At 41.2% G+C, this 23674-nt stretch overlaps 1 pseudogene; it reads left to right on the forward strand.

The window, feature by feature from the left end:
- The window catches only part of LOC101542872 (spliceosome-associated protein CWC27 homolog), a 120617-nt pseudogene extending 97706 nt beyond the window's left edge, over positions 1 to 22911 (forward strand).
- Positions 22912 to 23674: the final 763 nt, after the last annotated feature.

The following is a 23674-nucleotide window of genomic DNA, read 5'->3' on the forward strand; positions in this document are numbered from 1 at the left end:
TTCTTTAATATATTTTAATGAGCCTTTAATATCCCTTAATGAGATTTACCGAAGGGGAAAAAAAATACCCTATTGCATGCCTAGTCAGAGTATAGGTGAGAGGCGGAGCCAGAAAGTAGAAAGAATAAGCTGAAAATGTGAAATTTGTCCTCAAATGCCTTAAATCCTGAGTTTCCAATATGGGCTGCAGCATGAAGGAGATCAGTGCATTTCTTCCGTGGGAGGCTAATTGTGCGCGGTTCTCTCCTTTCTGTGAGAGGACTCAGATGCTGAGAAGGTACGAATCAATAATGCAATTAACAAGAACTGCTTTCATTTAAGAGATTATAAAAGGATGAGTCTTACACTTTTGACATTTCCAGAAAGTCAAGTCGTCTGATTAAATCTTAGGTAATGCTACAACTGACAAGAAGACAAATTCTTCTTCTAGAACATGTTTTTTTTTTTTTAAACAATAGGTCTTTTCACTTTTATTTCTCAAAAAAAAATACTCAAGTATTCTGTCTGTAGCTAGGAAAACATCGGTGCTGTGGGCTTTTCCTGATGTGACCTTCAGTCATAAACATTTTCTTTTAAATATTTGCAGAGAGGTTGTTCTGATAGAAGGGGGAGATCTGGAAAATGGAAAGGAGTCCTGTAGTTAGTAACATACATTTGTTAGCTTTTATATCAGCTATGATTATTGACAATGGAAGAGAACTGGCAAAAGGAATATTCCAGTTTGTGCATTTGAAAATGGATGGATAGAATTAGCATCATAGACAAAGGTACCAACATATCAACATATGACAAGGATTGGGTCCTTCAGTCTTTACCTGGGATAAAGGGATAAAGAGGATGTGACGGATGTGGCAGATTGAAGTGTGCTTGCTTTATTTGAACCCAGAAAAAAATGCCAATTTCCTGCAATTACGCAGCTGATGGATGACTTGATGGGCTTTCTATCTAGTTTTGATAGTCCTATTGGTGAGACATGTCACTGCCACTTTCACTGTCATCCCATTGCTCACCGATTTGCTCGAGCGGGCACCAATAATGTCTCCATTATGAGACTGGTTTGTTATTCCTTTTTTTGGCATATCAAATATGCCATGGGTAGCTTGCTAGGCTCTGCCATGAAGGCGAGATACTCTCTGTAGCTTGCTGGGGATCTCTGAGAGGGGCGGAGGAATCAAACCCGGGTCAGCCACGTGCAAGGCAGATGCCCTAACCGCTGCAGGTGAGACATGTCCTGTACTAAATATGATTAAATGAGATGATCACTTATACTTAAGGGTTATAGGTATAACAAAATTTGGAGTTTAATAGCAGCATTGGGAAATAAGATCGTAGAACCTGACCGCTATAATTTATTACTACAGTGCTATATATATTATATATATTACTATATTTTAGAAATACCGGTTTATTTAATCCTTACAAAACCACTATCAGTTTCTGTAATTATACTCCTTGTATAGATAAGAATGCAGGAACAAAAGTGTTTCTGTTACATAGGAATGCTTCCTACCAGTAGAGCCTGCTCCTTCGCTTCTTATTGAATGTGGTCCCGAGGGAATCACACCTTCTTCTGTGCATGGGCCACCGAAGAAATAACACCTTTCCTCTTCCTCGCAGAGATCACCAAGGGAATCACGCCTTTCCGTCTGTGCCTGCTTCACTGGAGCGGTCACTTCTTGTCCTCCTCTGTGCGTGGTCCCGAGGGAATCACACTTTTACCACTTAATGTACATGAAAACTGAGGGAGTCAGACTGTCACCTCTACTGCACTCGGTCACGGAGGAAATCACACCTTCCCCTCCCTGTGCCTTATCACTGAGGGAATCACACCTTCAATCCTTCTGTGCCTGCATCACTTGTGGGACAGTTACCCTGCCCATGCATTGATTTCAATTAGCACGTCACTGTAGCACTCTAGCACTGTCGTCCTGTTGTTCATCAATTTGCTTGAGCGGGCACCAGTAATGTTTCCATTGTGAGACTTGTTACTGTTTTTGGCATATCAATTATGCCACGGGTAGCTTGCCAGGCTCTGCTGTGCGGGCGGGATACTCTCGGTAGCTTGCTGGGCTCTCCGAGAGGGACGAAAGAATTGAACCCAGGTTGGCCATGTGCAAGTCAAACACCCTACCTGCTGTGCTATTGTTCCAGTCCAATTAGACTGTGTATATTTAGATTTATTTTTTCTCCCTGCAACTGTGTGAATGAAATCAGTCAAGTGTAGGCTTTTCAAACTAAGATCCAGCAGTCTTAAACTGGGGTCATTGAATTTGAGTGAAATGAAAATAAAATTAAAATCCAGTAGAAATCTGAATCACATGACAAAAAATGCATGGTGTCCAGAAACATGAAAGACTCATAGATTTACTTTACATCTGCCTGACTAAAAATAAACATGTAATTTAGAGTATTTGTATACTATCATCCAATTTTTGACTTTTCAGTAAAAATGTGAACATGTTTTCCTCACTGGCTTTTAAACTCCAATTAAAATATTTAAAAAATGTGAACTATGGCAGAGGACTAAGTTAGCAGTTTCCTAAAAGGTATTAGTCGAGAATTTAAACACATATACTCTATTGGTGCCTGAAGTATACTCTGCTCTCTACATTAACTTAGCTATTCCTCTGTTTTCACTATCAATCCTTGTTTTACACAGCTCTCCTTTCCTTGCAAATGGTCACTACAAGAACTTCTCCAAGTCCTATTGTTTCTCTAACAGTGTTGAGCCCTACTATTCTTTGAGTCCTTCAACTTAAGTATTCATAAAATCAAAATACTTTACATTTTTACTATTCCTAGACTCTTGTATAATAATTCTTATCAAATTCTACTTTGATCTCTTCATCAAGAGACCCATCATGAGTCATTCTTCACTTCTCAGTATATTCTGACATTGTGAATCCTCTCTGAGACAACCAAAGCTTTGCAAAGTAGGGTTTCCCCTTATAAAAGAAGCAGCAAATTTATCAGTGGTTCGTATTGGTAATATTTAGAGAGACATTTTTTGAGCTCGTATATAATTGCCTCCCAAGAGAGGCAATTTGGTGATGTCTAGAGATCACTGGTAATGTTGGGGTGTGTGGTTACTATTTGGATCTAGTAAGACACTCCAGCAAAACTGCTACAAATCCTGTGATAACCAAGAAAGGCTGGACTATGAAGAATAACAAACTCAAAAATGTGCCTGTTGAGGGGAGTTGGGGGAGGGGTGAATCAGAGGATTTTGGAGGAAGGAAGTTGACACTGGTGATGAGATTAGTGCTGGAGTATTATATCCCTGAAACTCTATTATAAACTACTTTGTAAACCACCTCGCTTAATAAAAATAAAAAATTATCCTGCTTAAAATTTCTCCAATGAGAAATTCCAAACTATAAATATTCATGACATATAAGACCAGCCTAGATGAGTGAATTATATTTTAGGCTACTTCTGTGACTATAATATGCATTCCTGAGTGGAGAACTCATGTATTTACAAGCTGTAGGTGAGTCATTCTAAATTTCTAGCTCATCTCAGTCCTGTTTTGGAGGAGTTTAAGCAACTCATCACAATCTTTGAGGTTTAAATGACAGATGAATGGATTATGAAGTAGGATATGTAGACACAACGGGATACTACGCAGCTGCAAGGAATGATGAAATCATGCAATTTGCTGCACCTGATTAGAACTGGTAGCGGTGTTGAGTGAAGTCAGTCGGAAGAAGAAAGACAAACACAGGATGATCACACTAATCTGTGGCTTATAGGATACTGGATGGGGAAATGTATTGTAGTAAGGGGGGATGCCTCGACGCCCCCCCCCCGCCCCAATGTCTAGAAGAGGACAGAGAAGGAAAGAAATCAAGAAGGGTGAGAAGAAAATGGGAAGATATGGATGAACAAGCAACAGGGTTTCAGTTATACCAGTGATAAGGGAGAGTGGTGTGACCCTATATCCCAAACACAATGATACCCAGACTCAATAACACGATCATCATGAGATCTAAAACATGAGATCTGCAACTACTAGAACTTTGTAATGGGCCTGTCAAGTTCAGGCAGGGTGGTGCAGGGGTCGGGGGTGGGGAGAAAATATGGGAAGTTGGCACTGGTGGTGGGATTGGTGCTAAAATGTTATATGCCTAAAACTCAACTATCAATAACTTTGTAAATACAGTTATTTATTTAAAAATTTTTTTATTAGAGAATCACTGTGATGTACAGTTACAAACTTAAGAACTTTTGTGTTTGCATTTCTCTCATACAATGATCGTTTACTCATCCCTCCACCAGTGCCCATTCACCTCCTCCAATGATCCCAGTATCCCTCCCACCACCCCCACCCCATCCCTCACCACCCCACCCTGCCTCTGCGGCAGGGCATTCCCTTTTGTTCTCTCTCCTTTTGGGTGTTGTGGCCTGCAATAGAGGTATTGAGTGGCCTTCATGTTTGGTCTATTGTCTACTTTCAGTTTGAACTGAAAATTTTTTTAAAAAATCTCTGAATTTGAGGATACTTAGGGTGGTACCCTGCAAAGCTAATAGTGAGTATCAGTGGGGGGATATTTTGTGTATCAGTGGGGGGATATTAGTGGGGTGATTGTGTTAATATTAACTTGATACTAGTAGAACACCTGAATTCTAGCCCCTGATCTAACACCAATCATGACACAGATTGATATTACCAGAAGTGAGTTTTGGAATAGCTGATTTTCAGAATCCCTAATGTCTCTAGTACCCTAAAACACTCTGTCCGTGATCTGACTGTGTTCAGAGCTCAAGAAGTGGAGCTTGTGGTCCTCCCTGAGTAGACAAAAGTACACTCGAGGATTCTCCTGAGGGTGGATGCATCTGAGAAAGCAATGTGAACACACACGAACTGTGTTTGTTCATATACATAATTTGTGTTTGTATTATAAGTCATTTCTAGCCATGAAATTATTAATGACCTCATAACTCACACGATACATAATTGTAAAAAAAAAAGAAACATAATTGTAAAAATATGGCTCAACCCCCAAACTCCAAACCCTGTCCCAGTCCAATACATACTCACCAAGGACTTTACCTTTTTCTTGACCACAGCAAATAGAACGATCAGTGAAAGAGTGCATAGGTTGCTATTTATTTTTCCCTTTGTTTCTTATTCTTTCTCCCTAGGTGAACCTAGTCCTTCTCTAGGAAATCAGCAATTTTGAACACATATTTGTTGTGGTTCCAGATATTTTCCTCTTTGGTTATGTGGTAGGCAACAAGAAAATATAAAATAAAATTGCTTTTTTGCAAGTGGCCTGGAGCTGTTTCAATACTCTAGGAGGTGATAAACATTCGCATTGAAAAAAAAATAAAGCTATATCTTGAGAAACCACTTTAATAGGTCTTGATTATGCCACAATAAACTGTGAGGTTGCTTTGGAAACAAAGGGAAGACAATGAGCAGCTAAACTGTTCTATGATGTCAACTGAAGTTCCATCCTCTCCGGGTGAGGAAATTGTTAGAATATTAGTTGACTTTGGATTCCTACTGAGCAGAGTGAAAATGAGATTTGGAGATGGGAGAGAAAAGCCACTGATTTGCTTATTTGTAGGCAGTTGAGACATGGTGCCTCTTGGACGAGAGAGACCTGAGGTTTTTCTGAACAGACGCAATGAGGGAAAGAAGGTATTGAAGAAAAGGACACGTTAGTGGCTGACGGCAGTGCAATGAACTGATAGACTCCCCACTCTTTTTGCCTTCCAATTTTATCATTCAATCAATGTTTAACTTTTTTTGCAAACTAATGATAAGTATTAGGGATGCTTGAGAATTAAAGGAAAATTTTGTCCAAAGCAAGTCGTTAAAAAATAGGATTATGGAGTAGCAGTGAGGATCAGATGGTCAGGGTGTTGCAGGGACAAGTGAAGGAAGAGTTTTGCCACAAGAGCTGAAATAGCAAAAGTCGTGGAACTGATCTGTAGGGGTGGTCCACACTTACGGAGGACCCTGGACTTCAAGCCCTCGCACGGAAGGTGGGAGGAAACTGGGGTTATTTGGAGATTGGACAGATACTAGATCTCAGAGTGTTGCACGTGTGGTAAGTTTTGGCTCCCTTCTCTGTTTGCAGGACTCTAGACAGTGTATATGTTCAATATTTATCTGTGGAAAGAGACATATAAATAAATAGACATGGCTAGATCAGATTCCCAGAATCAACTCCCAGATTAAAAACTTGTCTAAAGTGAATAACTAATTTTCAGGATTACTTGGCTGGTACAGAAGCAGTTGTTTTCAGTAAATTAGTCAAAATAAGGAACTAGGGAGTACGAATACGTATTACCATTTACTTTCCAAGTCTTTTTTTTTTCTTTTTGGGGCACACCCGGCGATGCACAGGGGTCACTCCTGGCTCTGCACTCAGGAATTACCCTGGCAGTGCTCAAGGGACCATATGGGATGCTGGGAATCGAACCTGGGTCAGCCGCGTGCAAGGCAAACGCCCTACCCGCTATGCTATCGCTCCAGCCCCTACTTTCCAAGTTTTTAAAGCTATGAATTTGGGTAAAGAACAGATAGAAAATGTTATAAAAGGTAGGTAGAGTAGAGTGAATGAAAGCTATTTTCCTTTTGGCTAATTTCCCAGACATTTCTTACACCAGTAAATAAGAAGTTAAAATTTTTTTATTTAATTAAAAAGACCATAATTTACAAAATTATGTATAGTTGTATTATAGGCATACAATACTCCAACAGCCATCCCGCCCCAGTGTCTGCTTCCCACCCCAGTGGCCTCATGTTCTCTCTTGCGCCCCCACAACGTGCCTCTCTTACAGACTCATTTCAAAGTTCAGTGATTGTAGTTTAGATTTCATGTTTCCAGTGATGTTGAATCTGTGCTTTGGATATACAGTATAATTTTCTGTCTCTACCTGTGGCGTTATTCGATATGCCAAAAACATTAACAAGTCTCACAATGGAGATGTTCCTGGTGCTTGCTCGAGCAAATCGATGAGCAACGGGACAACAGTGCTACAGTGCTTTTAAAAAAATTAAATTGAGATTCTGTGGTTACAATGCTATTAATAATAGCTATTATGTGTTCTCATGCACATAATTCCAACATAAAAACCATTACCAGTGTACCTCCGTCCTCTCTCAAGGACCCCCCAAACACCTCCCTCCCAATCCCCACTCCCAATTCCAGTTGTGTGGATCAGTTCTCCTGTTAAGTTGCCTTTACTTCTTTGTAGTTCCCTGTGTTCCTAAGTCCCACCTACAAAGACCATCCTGCATCTATCTCTTACCTTCTACTGACTTCACTCGGCATATTGTTGCATCCATGTTGTTGCAATTGCATGATTTTGTTCTTTCTTGAGCTTCATAGTATTCCATTGTGTATATATATGTATATATGCATATATATATATATACTACAATTTCTTGATCCATTTGTCTGTAGTTGGACATTTAAACTGTTTCCATATCTTGGCTATTGTACTAAGTTGATGATGAATATAGGTGTGCATATATCCTTCCAAATTAATGGTGTTTGTGTGTGTGTGTGTGTGTGTGTGTGTGCACATGTGTTAGGGATAGATTTGCCTTTTGACATGGCAAAACTTTCTATTAGAGAGTTCCCTAGGAGCAGAGCGATAGTACCGTGAGTAAGGCACTTGTCTTGCAAGTGGCTAACCCTGGTTCTGCCTCCTGTACTGCATGTGGTTCCCTTCCCTGATCTCCCTGAACTCGGAGACAGGAGTAAGCAGCAGCACAGTCAGGTGTGGCCCCAGTCCTACAAATAAAACAAAACTCAAATAAACTTTTAATATCAAAGAAAAAAAACATATGTTTGCCTGAATTGTCTGGTTCATCTGCTGAATCATAAATTGGATAGACTGGAATATTACTCATTCTCTAGTTTGTTAATCTAGCAGGAGCTGAGAAAGATCAATCCCAGCCAATTTCTGTAAGGTGAATTTATAAACAGAAGTTACCAATTACCTGACAAAATAAAGATCTTTGCACCCATACTGTCTGTCTGTGTTTTATTTTACTTAAACATTAGAATTTAAATGCCTATTACTGTTCCCTACCTCAACTTTGTAAGGGAAGATTCTGCTACATGTGTCCTCATTGTTTAGGCCTGGAGGAGGTTAATGGGCCCCTCAGTCCAGCCTTGCCAGACATGTCTGTTTCTTCAAATAAAGTTTTATTGAAACACAGTATTCCCTTTAAAAATATGGTAGCTGGAAAAAAGGGTGGGGGGCTGGAGTGATAACACAGTAGGTAGGGCATTTGCCTTGCACACAGCCGACCAGGGTTTGATTCCCAGCATCCCATATGGTCCCCTGAGCACTGCCAGGAGTAATTCCTGAGTGCAGAGCCAGGAGTAACCCCTGAAAATCGCTGGGTGTGACCCAAAAGAGCAAAAAAATAATATGTTAGCTGAGACTCCTTTTGCTTTACAAAGTCAGGGAGCTTTGTGATAGAAACCACATGGCCCAAGAAACCCAAACTGTTTACCATCTGGTCTTTGACAGTGGAGGTTCCCAAACTTTGTTTTAGCTTTTGGGTCATGGTGCTCAGGGCTTGGTCCTGGCTCTTTGTTCAGGGACATTCCTAGAGAGGCTCACACCCCGCTATGCCGGGCACGTGCCCAACACACTGTACTGTTGGTTGGCCTCCCCAGCTTACTTGGCCTACCACCTCCTTTTCCAAAGAAAACTTGCTCAGCACGCCTGGACAAAGAGGAAGTTGTTTTCTTGGTACTCCTGAGTCCTCCGCACTTTCTCTACCTACATCAAGAGTTTCAAGCAACCTGGGAAGTCATGGGAGACGTTGTGATACAGAAAATGGTTTTCGATATGTGATTCATTGGTAGCATCAGCCTTACCCGGGACCTTGCTAAGAGTATTTCTCCTCCCTTATGCAGACCTCTGTAAAGATGTATCTTCAGTGTTTTCAAATCCCCAGGTGGTTTATTGAAGTATAAAAATCAGAATCCAGAAAAGGGTTTCTTTTTATTTTTTATTGTAATGAATCATCGTGAGATGCATTTACAGACATATCGACTTTCATGATTGCGATTCAGTCAAATAATGTTCAAGTACCCATCCCTCCACCAGTGCCCATTCTCCAGCCCCAGTGTTCCCAGTATCCCACCCCCACTCCCTACCCCTCCCCACCTCCTGCCTCTGTGGCAGGCACAATCCCTCTTACTCGCTCTGTCCTTTTGGGTGTTATGGTTTGCAATACAGCTAACAAGCAACCATCGTTCTTGGTCCATATTCTACTAGAAAAGGGTTTCTTAAACCTTTTCCACTTGTGACTCCTTCCAACTTGAGAAAAGCAATTTGGCTTCTACTGTAAGGGCGAAACTCCATGACAAGCTGCAGCTGTTCTCAACTAGCCCCAGTTTCTGTGCCCCCAAAGCAGGACTTGCAGTCTCTGTAAACTCCCAGCTGAGTAATTTGCCTAGGTAAGGAACCGAGCAGTTGGGTCCGGCCAGTCGTGAGGGGGTCACGGTACCCTCCTTAGAAGCTGTGACGAGCCATTGTCTAATTGCTGACCACTGGTGTCATAGGGCCAATGCTAAAAGTAGACCAGCATATAAATTGCTTCTTAACACTGAACCCTATTGAAGCTGCTTGTGAATTGGAGTGGGGGTCCCTGTCAAGACTCCGTTGGGTGGGGCTTGGACCCTAGCTTGGGCTAGCAAGAGAGTTCCTTTGCTCTTGCATTGTCGTGTGTGACTTGGTCTCTCTGCGACTGGGGATCTGAAACTCGGGCACAACATTGCCAGAAACAGCTTGAATCTATAGGCTGTTTATTTTGAATTTAATTTAATTTTTTTTTTTTTTTTTTTTTTTTGGGTCACACCCGGCGATGCACAGGGGTTACTCCTGGCTCTTGCACTCAGGAATTACCCCTGGCGGTGCTCAGGGGACCATATGGGATGCTGGGAATCGAACCCGGGTTGGCCCCATGCAAGGCAAACACCCTACCCACTGTGCTATCGCTCCAGCCCCTGAATTTAATTTTAGTTGCTGTATGAGCAGAAGCGCTGCGTGGTTGTCAATTTTTTTTATGCCCACCCATCTCCCCCCCATGCAGTTTAGTGACCTCACAGGGTGGTAGCCCACAGTGTAAGAAGCTAGGACCTAGAATGAGGCCCATTGTAGGATAACATAGGCTCAGGGAGTTTAGGTTTACTGGGCACTGTCCTCTGTGTTTACCTGTAACTTCCTTCTTAGTGTTCTGTTGACTTGTTTATATTGTTTTTCTCTTCTCCTTGAGTCCTTTGCATAGTTTATTCAGAGCCATGTCCTTTTGTATGGGCACAGGAAGACTTAGCAAATGCCATGCTTTTGTAACCTGGGAGTCATTTGACTTTACATATTATTTTCCTCCTGGGCATCTGTTCTCTCTCTGGGCCTCATCTGCCCTTACTTCCTAGCACCCCCAAAATCAGGGTTCCGATGAGGGATGGGATGGACCCAGGGCAAGTGGTGAGTTATGTGCTACCCTGGCATCGAGATGGGCCTGGCCAAAGCGCCTAATGCTTAACTATAAGTTAAGAGCTTGGTCATGGACAAATGCTGTCATGATCCAAACAGTAATAACTAGATTTGGACCCTACTAGGGTTAGAATGATTAATCTGGCCTGATCACTGTAGTCTGAGTCTGTGGCAAGATGTTACCAGGAGAGCTGCCCTGCAAGCCTCAATGTATCTCTTACTGTGTCCATACAAAATGACCAGTATTAAGATGTTAATGAGTGTTTGGACTAAGGGAAGGAGAAAAACAATATAAACAAGTCAACAGAACACTGAGAAGGAAGTTACAGATAAACACAGAGGAAAGTTCCCAATAAACCTAAACTACCTGAGGCTATGTTATCCCACAGTTCATGTCCTCGAAGATTCTAAATAAATTCTTCTTCAAGGAATGAATTACTAGACTGATACATGGCCATGGCCTCAGCCACTAGATGTTTATATCCTGTGTGTGATATACTTCACTAGTTGGCTGAGTCTGGAAAAGGAATAAGAAATAGTTCTTGTCCTCCAGGAGTTTAATGTGTGTTTAGGACAAAAAAAAGGTAAAGGTTGCAGACATGAAACAATTAGACAATATGAGAGCAGAGTTTTAGTGGAAGAGAGTGTTAGATCCACGGCTGACTGTTCAGAATGGCAGGTGAGTGAGGAAGCAGAAAGCATACCGGGATCTGAAAGAGACAGAAAAATTGACCAGATCTGAATAGCACTGAACTGATTTGGGTGTGTCTCAGCTGTGGCTCATAAATATCCAACTGTGGAGAGAAGTGTTTCTTCGTTTACCCAAGGGGTTTTTGCATTGCAAAGAGATGGAATATGCTCAGACAAATGGTTCCAAGGTTCTGAGCAAAGCAGATAAATGCGTGAGCACATGTGTTTTTATGGCAAGTAAATTAGGCTGTAAATCAAGGAACAAAAGATAGAACTGAACATTCGAGCAGTTACAATGTGACAAGAAATACCTAAACAGCTTCGGATGAGATCATTGATAATAGCACGGTGAATTAAACACCTACTGTAGAATTAGCTGCGCCAAACCTCATCTTTCTTTCCATGTTAAATGCTAAGGGAACAGAAATATGGCAGTTACGAAGTCACAGTCCCTGCCACCCTTTGTTTTCCTTTTGAGCTTTTTGTAAGCACTTAATTTCATGGTTTGATGTCAAGTTCATTATTCACGGAATAAATGGCATTCCCCACAAAACCCAGATTTTATTCTCTGAAAACTGTCCTTTACTTGAAACAATTCATACTATTCAAGGGGGGGAAAAAAAAAACATTCAAACTTGTTTAAAGAGTGCCGCCTCCGGACCCGTTTTGCTTTGTGTCTGTTTCGGTAAGGTACTGGAATTAGAGCTTTCCCTTCCGAGTCTCAGAGCTGATTGGTCTGTAATTGGCTCCCTGAAGGGAAGGGAGAAGCATTTTGTTGTTGTTGTTTGTTGCTTCCGTGGTCACAGAGAGGAAGGGACCTGGGGGTACACGGGCACGACAGGATCCTTTCCAGAGTTTGACTCACACATTTTCCTGCTGTGGGTGTTGACTGACAGGCCATGATTTTCAGGGTCTGTACGTCTCGGTGTTCTCTTCTGATCTGCTACTGAAGCGCAAGGATAGAGGAAGCAAAATAAGAGTGATTGCCTCAGAGTAGAACCAGTGGGTTGACTCTTGTGAGTACTATAGGCAAGGTGGCAATACGTCATGCTTCCATCTCCTCTACATCCCTACATTGCGCTGTCTCTCTCTGTCTCTCTCTGTCTCTCTCTCACACCTTGATTGAGGTTAAATATTGTGACCTGAGATTTCTAATTCATTCATATAGTCCCAGCTTTGTGCTAGAGGCTATGGCCCCACTTTTTTTTCCTTTTTTTTTTCTTTTTGGATCACACCCGGCAATGCACAGGGGTTATTCCTGGCTCTGCACTCAGGAAACACTCCTGGCGGTGCTCAGGGGACCATATGGGATGCTGGGAATTGAACCCGGGTTGGCTGTATGCAAGGCAAACGCCCTATCCGCTGTGCTATCGCTCCAGTATGGCCCCACTTTAAATGCTTTTTGGGCACTGTGATCCCATTGTTCATTGATTTGATCGAGTGGGCACCAGTAACGTCTCCATTGTGAGACTTGTTACTGTTTTTGGCATATCGAATACGCTATGGGTAGCCTGCCAGGCTCTGACATGTGGGCGAGATATTCTCGGTAGCTTGCCGGGCTCTCCAAGAGAGATGGAGGAATCGAACCTGGGTCAGCTGCATGCAAGGCAAATGCCCTACCCGCTGTGCTATCGCTCCAGCTCACTTTAAATGCAAATATTAGAAATCAGAATTTTGAACTTAGGAGGGGATTGAGACATCTTTTAGCTATCACACAGGTACTTCTTGTCCTGTTTCTATTTGAACTCTAAGAGAAAGAATGAACTAAGTAAACTAGAAGAAGCCCATCTGTTAACTCTGAGAAAGCTTCCCTTCCCATAAAAACCAACAAATAAACAACAGAAAGAGTGAATTTCCGTGTTTACTTTTATTGATTTTTTTAAAGCGGTTGCAATTTGATTTTAGCAAACTAAGCAGACACAATGACTGGTTTATTTCTATGCCCATTTTATGTTAAGATCTTTTCCTTACATTTATTTCTTTTTTCTGCATAAATCGTACCATTTCCCAGATAACTTAGATCCTGTAGTAATCAATACCACTTGTGTAGTGCAGACGTTGTCTGACTTATTGTATCAGCAGAGAAGTTTGAGAACAGAGTATCTACAGCTTTCTCATTTCAAAGTAACCGGGGCCTTCTATTTTCTATCTAATTCCACATTTTTCATTTATTCACAAATGCCTGCCTGATGTGAGTATGTTGTAGGTACTTTTTGGCTCTCAAGTTGCAGTAGCTGATTGGTTAGACAGAAACCTGCTTCTTTTTTTAGCTAATACTCTAGTTTGGAGTATTAGCTAATAATAGATAATACTAGCTATTATTATTATTATTATTATCTCATAATAGCTTCCCTATTCTGAGAGTCCCGGCACGTATTAGGGACAAAGCACCCTGCGACCTGACTTCACTTTAGAGTCTCCTTACTTCTACTCTATCTTCTAGACTCTTCTTAGCCCACTCCTGAGCTATGGCCGCTACTGACCTCTCTGTCCATCTTCTCCGGGATACACTTGATTTCTGAGCTCTTTGCTAGGCTTCTGTTTCAGAAAGCAATGTTCCTTAAGTTTGTATCTCTGAAAAAAAAAAATAGCAATACATCAAATCTCACATTCAGTTGTTAAACTTATTAGCAAGCCTTGCAAGTCATTCTACTGATAGTACAGATTAAAAAAAACCAAAACACCACACTCCAACATTCTTGAGGACAAAAGGGAATTATCAATCCAGACAACTGACAAATTCAGGAATTAAGTTAGAGCTTGTAAGAGCTCCATCTGACGACCACAGAATGCTGTCAAGGAATTTGCTGCTCTACATCTCTTGATGGCTTCTTCTGTGTTAACTTTGATCTCAGGAAGATGCTTCATGTGCTAGAATGTTTGAGGGTTTCCTGAGACCACTCTCTGCGTCAGTGACTCACTGTGCAGAGTCTGTGATCTTGGAATACAGTTACCTTTTTGGCTATAGTTTGTTAAAGCAAAGTCAACACTGGAAAGTTCTCCTAGGGCAAAGTTCTGAGGAAACCAGGTCAGAGTTTGCGGAAGATCTCCTTGTGGTGTTATACAGGACGCACTAAATTCCACCAGCAACAGGTTGTGATACACATGTGCAGATGACAAATTCCACCTCTCAGGCTCCCTTAGGAGCTGGTCATGTGGGCTCAACATGTGACAAATTTCCAGATTCACTGAAGATAGATGACAGGCATAAAACACTTAAAATAATTTTTTTAAACCAACAATTGAAGAATAAGGAGCCACTCTTACCTTGAAAGTTGTGGGAATAGTGTGACAGCCATGTTCCTCCATCCTCCCCAATGGCTGATCCCGGTACTGTGAGGCTTTTCTACACGGTACCTGATACTGTGATCCTGGTACTGTGATAAATTGTTCTAGTACCCTCCTACTCTCGGTAGCTTACCGGGCTCTCCAAAAGAGATGGAGGAATTGAACCCAGGTTGGCCACCCGGGTATTGCAAGGCAAACACCCCACCCGCTGTGCTATCGCTCCAGTCCGTAGTTTATGATAAGAAATATTTATGATAAGAAATAAATTTCAGTTTGCTGATTCATTTCGCCTTGTGGGTTAGTGCCTAGTAGTAGTGAGCACTCACTCACTGAAGACGTGTGGGGCTCATTGTTTATGGACTGGTTTGGGCCACCTCCTGAAACAACTGCCATTTCCTGTGTGTATTATGTGTGTGTTGTGTATGTGTATGTGTTGTGTATGTGTATCTTAGATCTTAGACTTAGATCTAAGGTTGATTCCTGAAAATGGCTCAATCCTACTCAACATGTCTGGAATGAGTAAGAGTTCGAGCAGAGGGTGTTTTTAAAAACACCATTGAATTATGTTAGAGAAAGACTGAGTCAGGATAGGTAAAGCAGCGACAGTGAAACACACAGATTAGATATTCTCCAAGTCCACTTATTCACTGTTTCACTTTGTTGCTCTGAGCTATGTCCTCATTCAGTAAATTTGTTGAATGCATGAGTGCATGTGTAGAAAGAAACTAGAAATGAGCTCAAAATCTCTTCTCTTCCTTAAACACAGCACTGTTTAAACAAATTTAATTTTTTTACTCTCACTCCTCCCTTTTAAAGTATAATCTAAGTTGCATTTTAAGCTGAGCATGGATTTGATGAATCAACGCAAGTCCCTTGCAATCTGCCTACGTTCAGATTGTGTTTCTAGAAAACAGATTTCCTAGGCAACTTCGTAACATGGCAAACAACTACAATAGCAGATAATTTTTTTTTTCAGGCAAACTCAATGTGACATATAGAGCAATTGACTGAACTGTTCTGACAACTTCTGACTTAATTTATAAAAATTATTATCATTATTATAGCCCAAAAGGAAATATTAGTCACTTATAAACTCACTAGGAAAGGTAAACAATATGAATGTTAGTCTCTTTGCTTCAGATATTTAATTGTGATCTCTATTACTATGTCAAACTGACATAATTATTTCCACAAAGAATCTGGTGTTCATAGGGAAAAAAAAAAACTAATTGTCTTTATACAGTACAAAATAACCTTTATTCTTGACTTCTGTAGTTTTGTTTTTCAACTGGTATTTAATTTCTTAGAACTCAGTTGGTCTTAGAACTCAGTTTTTCCAGCTGGTCTTCTCTTTCTCATTCACTTTCTCCTTTCCCCCAAAGCATACTCAGAGTTCCAGAGTATTTTCTGAGTGTATGTCTGTGTACTCTCTTCTTTAATGTCCCCTTTAAACTACACACCCTATAGTACTCAGAGTGGCTAAGGTACACAATCCAGATAAAAAACAGAACTTCCAAGTGAGTTACTAGTATGTATAAAGCGTATAGAATCGTGGTTAGTATATTGTAAGCACATTGTTTTATTATTAATTCTCTTACCTGTTGATTTATTTTCATATTAGTTTGAATGTACTTTTGTTCTATGGTCCCCTCAATCCCCACATCTGTGATTGTCAATAATGAAGTAAGGTGCTAAGGGGGGTAGAATGTTTTTACACATTTGAGACATTAATTTTTATTCATTTTTATTTTGAGTTTTTTCAAGTATTTTCTCATGTCACTGAACCTCAACAGGGCCAGAGAGATAGAACTGGGGATAAAGTGCTAATCTTGCATTCATTACCTGACATTAATAGAACCGAGAGTAGCCCTGAGCACTAATGAGCCATTTCCACCAAATCAAATATAAAATTAATTAAAATATCCATGTAAATACAAAATTCCAAGGCAGTAATGGTTAAGAAATTTAAAAGGATGCTGAAATACTACAAGCTTGAGTGTTAGAAATTGTCGTTTATTAGCACTGAGGACCGTTAAGAATTTATTTTAACCTTATTAAAAAAGCTCAAGTGTTTCTCATTTGTTTTATGTGTGCATTTATTCATTTAACTAATATTTATTTTGTCCTTCTTATGTGCTGGGTACCATGAAAAAATACAGAGAATACTCCAGAGAATGGTTAAGATAGTGCTCCTGTTTCATGACTCTTAAAATATGCAGATATTAACAGAATAATTATTTTACTATACCAGTACATTGTATGCTATAGAAAGAGCATTGAGATTATTCTTTGGGGACATTCTCTGGCCTTGGAACTGGCATGGTGAGAGTAGGTGATAAGCAAGGAAATTTTAGAAGAGAGATCCCAAGGAAGAGATATTTGAACTGAGAGCTGAACAATGAGTATATAAGAACAAACTCAAAATATTTGGAAGAAGAGCATCCTCAAAGGCCCTAGGGCAGGGAATATAAAGTCTGTTTAACTGAAAGAAGGCTGGGGCCATTGGAACTCAGAGGGTAAGGATAATGATGCTTGAGAAAGCGGGGTGCAGGGGAGGAAGGGTGCTTGCTGCCCCTCTGAGGAGGGATAGCGATGGACCGGGAAAGTGGGGTAAATGGGAGGAAGATGCTTACACTTTATCCTGAAAGTTCTAGAAGTTCTAGAAAGTTGTAGAACTTTCTGGACTTAGGAACCGTACAGGTGTAAGACATTAGCAGGATCAAGAGAAGAATGTTTAATTTGAAATTGTGTAGGTCATATGGGAAAAATAGCAATAAACAAAGGTTCTCCCCCCAAAAAGATTATACAGAAAACCAAAGGCATATACATGAAATGACATGAGACACACACACACACACACACACACACACACACACTGTTATTAGAAAACAAACATCCTGAGGGATCGTTGGTAACTCTGTGGATCAGAAGATTTGGTTGACTTGTTAATTATACCTCTCTTTCATCTAAGGGATCATAACAGCGTCAGCTGGATACAAGACATGAGCCCTATCTGCTGTACCATCCCTTCAGACCCTCCCATTAGCTTTTGAGACCCCAACAGATAGAAAGGTGGTAAGCAGCGCTTCCGCATGCAGCAGTTTACCCCAGACCTCACTCCACTGCCATGAACTTCTGACTCGGTTCATGTAGTGAGTGTTAAGAATTTGCATTAAAAAATATATTTTTTTGCTTTTTGGGTCACACCCGGTGATTCACAGGGGTCACTCCTGCCTCTGCACTCAGGAATTACCCCGGCGGTGCTCAGGGGACCATATGGGATGCTGGGAATTGAACCCGGGTTGGCTGCGTGCAAGGCAAACGCCCTACCCGCTGTGCTATCGCTCCAGCCCCAATAATTTGCATTTTATTTTATTTTTTTATTTTATTATTATTATTATTTTTGCTTTTTGGGTCACACCCAGCGATGCTCAGGGGTTACTCCTGGCTTTGCACTCAGAAATTACTCCTGGCAGTGCTTGGAGGACCATATGGGATGCTGGGGATTGAACCCGGGTTGGCCGAGTGCAAGGCAAACACCCTACCCGCTGTTCTCTCACTCCAGTCCCAAGAATTTGCATTTTAAAATAAATTTTCAATGAAGTTACTGATTTGAGGTGCCCATATGGGACACTACTGTCCTAGAAAACCCTTTTACAATTATAGTCAACTATGGCAAAATTTGAGGTTCAAGGAGAAGCCATGAGACAAATTGACAAAATCAGAAGGTATCTGTCAAAAGATTTTTTTGGGAGGTCTGTACTTGGGGGACCATATGAGGTACTGGGGATGGAACTTCTGGGTTTGGCTGTTTGCAAGGTTGGATGCAAGATCTGACCCTCTAAATGGTGTCCCCCACCCCTGCTCCCCATCACCCCCACCCCTGCTCCCCATCACCCTGTCAAACGATCTTGTTAGTTTTTCTTTCAAGACTCAGATTATTCAGTATGGAAGTGATTCACTCAACTTAAAACTCTCCATCAAAACCAAAGTTTTGGAATCCCTGTGACATTTTTTGTTAGCTTGCTATTAGAGAAAATGAATGCCAAGCAAGTCTCTAAATTTGGATAATTTCCTTTGAGTTCCCAAAATGAGTGTTTTTATTTAGAAGCACTTGGATCACCTTTTTTTTCTCCGAGACATCAGACAGCCCAGACAACACAATTTTGGTTTATTCCTTAACTTGACACAAGATGTCTAAGTTAAGATGTATGAAGATAGAACTGAAATAAATTGTGTCCAAAAGCAATATTGATTTTTCCCTCTGAAAAGTTCTATCCCAACATCAGTTCAGACGAAAGAACGAGCAGAGGAGACTAGGAAAATGCAGTGGCTTTGGAATAGTAAATACAGCACACTATGTCTTCTACTGTGGATTATAGGGGTATCTGGTTTTGTTTTTATTTTTCTTAGGTTTATCGTCACGATTGCTTAATAGTGAACACCTGGAGTTTAGTTTTCATTTGTACATGTTGACACCAAATCTGATTGACTTTGAAATTTCACTCTATTTTTCGCATTCTGTATTTAGTTCCTTAGTTTTAAAACTACTGAATTAAAATATAGCTGTCAAGTATCTATTGTTCTGACCACATTTTGTAAGTTAAATTTAAACATTCTTCTTAGCCCAATTTTACAATTATATTCCTTCTAAATATATTTTTATAATCTTTCCACTCAAAATTGGATGCTCTTTACTTACGAATGCTTAACAACTGGTCCTCTGAAATAGAGAAGCAATAAAAACACACAAGTACCCATTTGTGATCTATTGGTTTCCATGACATCAGTCCCTGACAGAGACCAATTCTAAGGGGCAGTGAGAGAGCTTCTAAGAGAGGAAGGGATGGGATATGGTTGTGTAAGAACTGTATCATTAGAAGTAACTAACTTCAAAAACACAGCTAGAAATTAAAAAATTAGGAATAATAAATTTTGAGTACTTATTAATTTTGCTCTCAATATGATTTATATAATTCAACTTTGATGATCATGTGTTTTCAAATACTGACATGGAAAATGACTGAATTTAATTGGTCAGTCTCATGAATTCCTATGAGTTTTCCCAGCGCACTAACAGTATTCTCTACAAGTTGAAGCTAAAACAGGATGAAACGAGCAGGGAATCTACTGAGAGACATACACGCAAATGAAACAGGCGACTCAAGCATCATTGCACATGACACGTACTTGACCCTGAGTGGAACAGAGCTGGGAGCCTGCCCAGAGGTGTCCTTGTTTTCTCTGAATCTGGGCCCAGATTGGTTGTCTTTGGGTCAGAGTCAGCCACCATACTGGTCTGTGTTTCCATGAATGGGGCTAGCTTGGTAGGTTTTATTTTTGGAGGGTTTGGGGTGTCATGGAGGATTATATTTTTAACTTTTTCATTGAATTGCCATGAGATACACAGTTACTAAGTTGTTTATAATTGAGTTTCAGTTATACAATGTTCCAACGCCTACCCCTTCACCAGTGTATGTTTCCTGCCACCAATATCTCCAGTTTCCCTCCCCTCCCCCCTGCAGCCTGCCTCTATAGCAACACTCCCCTCCCCACCCCACCTCACCCCCCCGCTCGTAGTTTAGCCATGCTCAATCATGCTCCATGAACACTCTTGGGGAGCCATGAACTCGGAGCAAACTCTAGTAAATTCAGAGCTATCTTGGTCATGTTAGCCTAGTGTTCTTGGAGATCTACCAGGAACAGTTCTGAGGGCACCACGTTGAGTATTGCTGTGTTTGACGTCTTCCCTTTTTTGATCCATCACGATCGGTTTCTTTTTGATTCTCATACATGCTCATGCTACTATCTCAGGCTATGGAGTGGCTTACAACTACTCAGAATTCTCCAACTTTCAACACAACAGACTCTGAGCTACCTGTCTTCCCAGTGTCAACTCAACTCTTCACGTTTTCTGTGTTTTGATTTTATCAGGGGCTGGAGCGATAGCACAGTGGTAGGGCGTTTGCCTTTCGCATGGCCGATTCCTCCGCCCCTCTCGGAGAGCCCGGCAAGCTACCGAGAGTATCCCGCCTGCACGGGAGAGCCTGGCAATCTACCTGTGGTGTATTGGATATGCCAAAAACAGTAACAATAAGTCTCACAATGAGACGTTACTGGTGCCTGCTCGAACAAATCGATGAGCAATGGGATGACAGTGATTTTATCAGAGCCCCCTCCTTCATCATACCATTCTAATTTATCCCACCCATCTCCCCTTCCTTCCAAAGAACACTTTGTCAGCATTGCATATGTGCAGAAACTTTGCTAGTCCTGAAGTTAATAAAGAAAAGCCTAGAATTTCACTGAAAGTGAACAAACGTAGACAGATAAATCTAGAAAAAGTTTAAACCGTGCAAGTCAGCATAATTAACACAGGTATTACCTTTAAGTAAATTCTAATTAAATAGTTGATCCACAAATATTTCATAAAATATAAACTCATAAAAACATACTGCAATGGTTTTTAATATTTTAGTTTGAACTGGTTTGAATTCCACGTAATTTCTAGTTGCCAACTCACTTGTAATTTTGCAGCATGTTTTGGTAACTTGATTTTATTTCCAAGCATTCATGTTAATTTGTGTTGTCAAGGATTTCAAATTAATACTTTGTTTTATAGTTTACCTCTAAAGAGGGTATAAGTGTTAGAAGAGACTTCATGAGGGGGAGGCCAATGCCATGGGCACTGCCCACAGTTTGTGTTAAAAGTGTGGCTCTCTCTCTCTCTTTGTGATTTTGGGAGCATTATTTAACTGCTTTGTGGTACAATTGTATTTTCTATAAAATAGACATATGCTTATAATGGTTTTCATATATTTGAAAGAATTCACTGTCTCACTGTATCACTGTCATCCTGTTGTTCATCTATTTGCTCGAGTGGGCGCCAGTAACATCTCCATTCATCCCTGTCGAGTGCTGGTGTAGCCCAGTGGCATATTGAGGGCTCTTTCAGGATCAGGGGAATGAGGACTGTCATTTTTACTGTTTTTTGCCATATCGAGTATGCCACAGGTAGCTTGCCAGGCTCTACCATGTGGGTAGGATACTCTTGTACTCTCAGTAGCTTGCCGGTCTCTCTGAGAGGGATGGAGAGGCCTTGGGGCAGCCTCTAATTGCCTTCACAGGTGTTCCCAGTCTACCAAATGTAAGCTTTTGGTCGACTGGCATGTTGTCACGATCTGCACACTGACAAACACGCACCTGCCTGCATCTCTGGGCAGCACCTGGGAATCTGTAGCCTCAGGTTGATCTCCTTGAGGTTGGGGAGTGCGCCCGGGGGTTGTTGAGCAGCTGGCAGAGCAGGACCCTGTCACGGAGGGTCTGTGCCAGGTCGAACACTTGCGCCGAGTCCCAGGTCACCCGGTGGTTGGCTGACAGCACCCCACGGTGGGTGAGCCACTGCGTGCACTGCCGCCATGGCTCTATGTCTGATGGTGCTTCATTTTTTTTTCAGCTTGTTTTGATGCATTTCTATCTTTTTTTGTTTGGAGATATTGACATAGAATTATGGTCAAAAGAAGCTCCTCAAGCTAGCAGAAATTTCATTCAGCTCTGTCTGGAAGCCTATTATGGCAACTCCATTTTCCACAGAGTTGTACCTGGTTTCATAGTCCCAGGTGGGGAGCCTGCGGGCACAGGCGGGTGGGGAGTCTATCTCTGGAGCCCCGTTCAAGGATGAATTTCACTCTCGATTATGTTTTCATCGGAGAGGACTGGTTGCCATGGCAAATGCTGGTCCTCATGATAACGACAGCCAGTTTCTCTTGACACTGGGCCGAGCAGATGAACTTAATAACAAGAATACAATCTTTGGAGAGGTTTCAGGGGACACAATCTATAACGTGCCACGATTGACAGAAGTTGACATTGACGATGATGAGAGACCCAGGAACCCACACAAAATAAAAAGTTGTGAGCTTTTGTTTCACCCTTTTGATGACATCATTCCAAGAGGAATAAAAACGACTTAAAAAAAAAAAGCCAGAGAAGGAAGTAAAGAAATTGAAGCCCAAAGGCACAAAAAATTTTAGTTTGTTTTCATTTGGAGAAGAAGCAGAGAAAGAAGAGGGGGAAGTAAAGCAAGTTAGTCAGAGTCTGAAGGGGAGAAGCAAAAGTGGTCATGATGTGCGTAAGGATGGTCTGCACCTCAGTCCTGTTCCAGTTGCTGAAAGTGAAAAGGGTGACGCAGCAGAAGATTCAGATGATAATGGAGATACCAACGTGGAGAGCGTGAGGAAAGTGTTGATGGTGATGGCAAGAACCTATGAGAGAAAGAATTGCAAAAACGGCAAAAAAAGGATACAAGCACAAATGTTAAATCAGCTGGAGCTGGAGAAGTAGTGAAAAAAAATCACTTAGTCGCAGTGAAGAACTCAGAAAAAAAGCAAGACAAAGAGGGAACTCTTAGCAGCCAAACCAAAAAAAAATAGAAAAATTGAAAGAATTATATGAGGTAATGTTCATAGTGTTGTTAAAAAGGGAGTCTTGGTACATAATTAGCACTGCACTGTAGCAGTATCATCCCGTTGCTCATCGATTTGCTCCAGCGGGCACCAGTAACGTCTCCATTGTGAGACTTGTTGTTACAGTTTTTGGCGTATTGAATACACCACGGGTGGCCTGGGCACATCTTTTTGACTCCACCGTTCTTCCTGCACTAACATACACCTCAGCGACCTGGGCCCTATGCAAACAGGACGAGAGTGCTCTTAGGGTACCCCAAAGAGGAATCGAAAGAGCAATGCTTGAAGTATCACATTTCACTCAACTGAGAGAAGGAATCCTAAGTTCTGACCTCCGTGGACAATCAAGAATCAGAGATGCTGTCTCGTTTGCCAAGTCATCGAAAATCAGATGGGCCCATCATGTAAAACTATTTAGAGACGACTGCTGGACTAAAGCTGCTACCGACTGGATTCCACGGGACGTCAAAAGACAATGTGGCTGACCACCTACGAGATGGTCAGACTTCTTCAAAACCCTGAACAAATGGTTTGAGGCTCTTTGTGTTCCTGGAGCGAGAAGATACCACTGGGCTGCACTAGCATGTGACAGGGACGAATGGTGATGTTACTGGCACCCACTCGAGCAAATCGAAGATCAATGGGATGACAAGTGATACAAGTGATAATATTTATCATCACCATCACCATCATTATTAAATCACAAAACAGAAATAACTAAGTTCCTGTGGAAATATTGATGCTGGATTTCT

The sequence above is a fragment of the Sorex araneus genome, chromosome 4 (assembly GCF_027595985.1).
Source record: "Sorex araneus isolate mSorAra2 chromosome 4, mSorAra2.pri, whole genome shotgun sequence".
NCBI classification, from domain to species: Eukaryota; Metazoa; Chordata; class Mammalia; order Eulipotyphla; family Soricidae; genus Sorex; species Sorex araneus.